Here is a 6000-nt window from a genome sequence, read left to right as displayed (position 1 = left end):
TTGTTATGTAGAGCACTATTGATATTTGAACTCTCAGGGGGAGTAACCTCTGTCTCTATCCAAAAAGTATCAGATAAAAATAAACACACACAACACTGCTCAGCAAAGAACAAGTACATTAATTACAATTCATTAGTTTGAAGTTGGCGTTACTCAAACATTCACGGTGTGTATTGAGTCCCATGTAGGAGTATGGTGACAGGAAAGGTGAGACAAAAGACAGGAAAACATGTAGGAATCTGTCATATACAGTTTTTGCTATCATAATATATTGTGCACATTATTCTTTTCATCTGAGAATGTCAAAGCTTATTTTAAAAATCTGGTTCAATGTAAAAAGCTCTGTGAGGAAAGTAATTCTTTTACTGGTAGGTGAAGTGAATGCCAGAGTTATGCAGAGTTATTGCTCATTAGAGCCAGAGATGGAACTCAGGAACAGAACTGGTCTCCAACTTCAGCTACATAAAATGCTGCATGAGTTGCCAACTATGATCTGGGAGTGGAATTTGGTTAATTGTGTCAGTCTGTAGGAACAGCTATTATTTTTTGGTATTACAATAGCTCTGAGAGTCCTGCAGCTGTAATCTCTGGATGCAAGGTTCTACCTGCACACACAGCAAAGAGTGGTTCTGGCTTGGAAGAAAGTCAAGTCTTTCAGGGCATGGTTTGACAAACGATTTTTTGGTAGAAGTTCCTACTTACGCATTCGCCACCACACATTCCTCCCCTCTTCCCCTTTACATTGTTCCTGCATTGTGCCAGTGATTTTCTTTTTGTGTGTGTTACATTGAATCTGAATCTGATTTCAATTAGAAATAGTCCCCACAACCCCTTTTTTTTAAAACTCAGACTAGTACTCTGATCTGGTTCCCTGGTGCAGATGCAGGAACAATGTTACAAGTAAGAGTCCCACGAAGTCAGCAATGAGAGTGGGGAACACGTTGCACAAGTTTCACTCAGCAGAGGTGTTTGTCACTCTGTGCCCTTAACTGAGCCCAAACACAACAAGGTTCTAACTGCAACTGGTGTGAAAAAACAGCAATTTGGTTTTGTACTTTTTTTTTAATTGACACAAACAAGTGAATATATCAGTAAACAAAAGAGCAGCTCTGCCACCTCAGGTGATACTGTAAAAACTTTCAGAGTAGAAATTGAGGTCATTGACAAAACATCTTCCTTTCCCCTCTGGAGTCAAAACTGATGTCTCTCAGAAACACACAAAGGAAATAACCTTTAAACTCCATGTTTGTTTTTGCAGTGGTATGACTGGAAAATAATTTCATCTGCCTTTGTAAAGGGGGGGTGGGGTGGTATAAAACAAAGTAGAGACCATTTCCCTCCCACCACAGCCGTACATCTATTATCTGACTCACCACTTCTGGGACTCCTTCTGGCAGCTCTGGTTTTATTGCACTGAAAATTCAAGCCTATGAAAATATTCCCTATTTTCAGGTTTACTTTGTTCACTGCTTTGTTCAGGTCAGTATTCCTTCCTTCAGGGGTCTGGAACTCGACATTCAGCAAGGGCTGGATGTTGCTGTTCTTAAGCCTTGTGAGAAGGACCAGCTCAGTGGAAGGAAGGGGGGAGGGAAAGGAAGGGGGAGGAGAGTCCATATCTGAAGAGAGACTCCAGACTGAAGAAATTTTACTGACATCCATTCAGTTTCCAGCGGGGTCTCCTTCAAGGGCTTTTACTGAGCTCCAAAAGCCCCTGCAATTCACAGCGGCATTTACATGCAACGTTTCCCTCTGGGAGCTAAGGTATAACTGTACTCCTGGATAATAATCACAAAGAATACCACCAGACTCCCATTGAAATGTCAACCAGCCACTACCGTTGTAGAGAGTAACAAAGAGATGCTAATATAATTAATTATGAAGCCTCAGTACCCTCATTAACACATCTTTAGTGCCTAGATCTTTGAAAATCAGCTGTATAAAGTGACTGTCAGAGTTAATTCCTTATAAATTGCCTCCTGTCACATGCCAGCACTGCAGCAAGTTCTCTCAGGCCTTGATGCTAAGAAATCTGTGTTTTTTAAAAAGTTCTGATGCAGTTTTATTGGTGTTATTAAAGGTGTAAGCTGTTGCATAAGCAGTTTGTCAGGCTAGAGTAGAGAAAAATAAAAATGCCTTTAGTCAGCCCAGCTTACACAGTTGGTGGCATAAATAGGAAAAGTTTCAGTCAATTAAATGGAAAATTAAGGACAAAAGAAAAAACAGGAATGAAAGGTGTCACATAATTTGGCATTTAAATGTTTCCGGACCTTTTTTTAAATTTGAGGACTGCAGCCAGTTTACAGCTCTCCCTCCTACTGCTGCCTTTACGACAGCATTCCAGCTCCAGGCCTCATTCCAGAGCATCCTCCTTCCCCTCACAAATATATATTTCAATAGGCTTAGGCTACACGGAGTTCCAAAACCAGCATGTAATTGGTGCAATTGTCTTTTACACTTCTCCAGAGAGAGCCACATTCATGCTGCTTAAGCCCTGTTTTGTCATGTTTTCCCTTTTTTTTTTTTCTTTTTTTTTCCAAGCTGGACTGGGATCAGCACTTGTGTTGGGAACCCTACATATATACTGAAGAAAGAAGTTACAGAAACAGGCTGTATGGGTGGTTCATTCTGTTATTTCTCAGAACCAGACTGTCACTCTGCTACAAGATAAAGGGAGGCGATAAAAAGAAAGTGATCATTACAAATCACTTGGCATTTTCTGCGAGCAGTTAAAACACTTGCACTGACATATCCAATTTGTCTATACAAGGTACTCTGCTTCCCTTCATCTTCCATGTGCTTTTGAGAAGGTGATAATCTTTCTGCAGTGCATAAGTTTGTAAAGTTATCTCTCTGTGCTTGTATAATACGTTCCAGGATTCCTTGTAATTTCTGTTATACTTGGGATAAAAAAAAATCAAATGAGATATTTTTATTTGCTGTTTAAGAAGTGGCTTTCACAGGAAGTGCTTTTGCTGGTCTAGCTAATCTGGCAATATGCAAACTCTCTAAATGGAGGTGAAATTTATATCAGTAAAAGGAGTCCTTGCAAATCTGTCTTTCCTGCTGCATTAGCTAACTTGGTAGGAACATGTTTTTGTTCTCCACTCTTAAATTGCATATCCATACCCAAATAAAACTAAGATGTATTTGTTGAACGTTCAGTGTCCATACAAATAATGTCTCAGAAATTAAAGTGGCATGCTTGAAATTGAATAAATACAGAGATTTCTGAAGAGCAACCCAGACCTACCATGCAAATTCTGCTTGCTTGCTTTACACAAGCACAAATCTGATGGTACCCAGTGGAACATAACAACTTACTTCTGAATGTCGCATTTTGAAACCATTTTTGCAAAGAAGAGCCAGTTCTGTTTAGAGGATTAATATGTGTCCACATTGCTTTCTAATATAGCCACTGGCTTTAAACGTAGCAGTTAAAATTCCAACAACGGTTTGAGACACTACAGATGCAATATGAGTTGATGAAGTGATGTGCAGAACAGATAACTAATTTTCAGTCATGCATGGTTACTGAATATGGGTTTAATTTAAGGGATCTCTGTTTTCTTTCATGCTGTCAGCGCTGCAAAGGGTGAGGTACCTTTGAGGAGTGTACAGCAGATTGTACCTTTATGTCTGAGATGAGATGCTGGACGTGCTGGTACAAACTCAGCAGGAACTAGAGGCTGCTGAGACCAAAAGGAGACAGACACTGCCAGTCACCTTGTTGACAGCAGCAACCCCCTGGCCAAGGCAGAGACTCCCAGCTGCCACCGAGTTCAGAGCACCATGGCAGCAAGGATTGAGGATCCTGAGCCTTTCACAGATGCCTCTTTGGACAATCCATGGCACTCGGCCCCGTGCCAGCTCTGCTTGCCATTCCAACCCTGCCGGCAGTGCCTTTGTGCCCCTGTGGCGGTAACTTGCTGCCACCTGCCACAGAGCTCCCCCCTGCTCCTTCCTGGGACTAAAATCTTTGTCTTGTTATTAATCATGAAGGAGTGAATAGGGAATAGACAATACCTGTACAGGGCAAGAAACCGCACCCATATTTATGAGGAACCCCCGACTAATTCTGAAAGCACAGTAGGCCATGATTTTAATGGAGATGGATTCTTTTGATAATGCATCATGTCTTTTGGTATAACAGGACTTCAGAAGCAAGCTGACGTTTTCTGCTAAGAAGGAAAAATAGGTTTTCAAAGCAAAAAGGGCACAGCATTTGCAGGGACATTTGAGAGGGGGGACAGGGAAAAGGAGGTCACAAATTAGAGAAAATGCACGAACCCGTTACAGATGGCACTGGAAAAGAAGTAGCTGGGGGATTCACACAGCCTGAGGTAACACACAGAGTCCACACGTGGACCTGAACCCTCATCAAGCTACAGAGCACCTGGTGGGGTACACGGACATGGGTTCAACACTGACAGTTGTGGGGACCTCACTTCCCTCAAGGTCTGGTGAATTTCAAAATCATGAATTTCTAACAAAAAAGAAACATGGGAGTAACTGATCCAATATTGTCCATACTCAAATAACAAGCACAAAATGTCAGCATAAAGCCACTTCAAACTCCAGGTTACATCCTTTGGTTAATGCAAAGGCAGTAGTTCAGCACCCAGCCCTCAGGCAGATCACATCTGTCACCTCGGGCTGTTCAGCAGTGCTCAGGCAGGACGGGAACTGTCAGGGAGCAGCATTAGGTCTTGCTGGTTATGGAAGCTGGAGAAACAAGTAGGTTCTGGAGTGCCAATTCTTTGAAACAAACCCTTGCTGTTGGTTGAAGAGTTTTGTTTGTTGGCTGTGGTTTGCTATGAATAAACGAGAATACGTATAAAGTTCTGTTCCTCTGAACAGTCATCAAACGCCAAGGCAATACCTTCGATCCCCTGTCAAGCCACTCCCTGCCAGACGAAGTCCAAGAACTCTCTCATGGCCGGATTGATCTGTGCTTGTTGTTTTATTCCTCTTTACATGCATCTGTCTGGGGGGGAAGGAATGGAGGGGAAGGTGTAAAAGGAGAAGGCTCAGTTACGACTCTCGTTTTCGGGTACAATCTCCTGTTTCGCCTGTCTGGAGCCTCAACAGAACTGAACAGTTGCATTTATCACAAATCGAGGGCAGCGACTGCACCCACTAGTGGGGGAATTCTTACCGAGATGCAGCTCCGAGTATTTCTTTTGCTCAGGTCACAGCGATCACACGCTAGCGTGCAGCTTTTTTCTGATTTTTTTCCCCTCGCTTTTGTTTTTGTTTTCTCTTTACCTCAACCTTCTCTTGTTGTTTTTTGATGCTGATTTGCTCCATTATGTAAAAGTGAAAACTTCCTACACTTTGTCTCATGAAACTGGGAGGAAAAAGCACAGATCAGCCCAGTAAAAGCAGCCACTTAAAAGAGACTGGGTAGCCTCAGGCAAGCAACATCCCTCCCCCACTCATCCCCGATTTTGCCTTATTTCTGATGATGTGAAGACAAAAACATCCATATATCTAATACTGTCAGGCCAGGGGGAAAAAAAAGCAATGTAAGATTTCATTGAAATACCTTTGATATATTGAAACCCCAGCAAATCAGAGAAATTGGAATAAAGGATCAAAGTGCAGTTACTTAAAACAGTCCTTGTCTGGAGCTGTTTGCTCCTTTCTCATCCTCAGGGAAGAAAGAGCCCGGACATGCACCACGATACAGGGAACATGTTCTACATTTGCAATAACTTTGCATACTACTGGCTAAAAAAAAAATTGATTTCTGTGTTTCACATACCTAAATTCCAGTTTTCTTATCTCTTTGCCATCTCAAGAACCCACAAACTTTTCTCCTTAAGTTCCCCCTGACAAGTTATTTAAAGTTTCTAAATTGCAGTTTGTGCTTAGCATTTTTACGATGATGCAGCCTGTGTATTAATTCACACTCATAATATTTACTCCTTTACTAAAGAGTAATATGCCTTGGCAGCTCTAATCATAGCAATTAAAGATAATTTATTGATGACTGAAGAT

The sequence above is a fragment of the Onychostruthus taczanowskii genome, unplaced genomic scaffold, assembly GCF_017590055.1.
Source record: "Onychostruthus taczanowskii isolate IOZ18803 unplaced genomic scaffold, ASM1759005v1 scaffold25, whole genome shotgun sequence".
Taxonomy (NCBI): domain Eukaryota; kingdom Metazoa; phylum Chordata; class Aves; order Passeriformes; family Passeridae; genus Onychostruthus; species Onychostruthus taczanowskii.
This window is presented reverse-complemented; position numbering follows the sequence as displayed.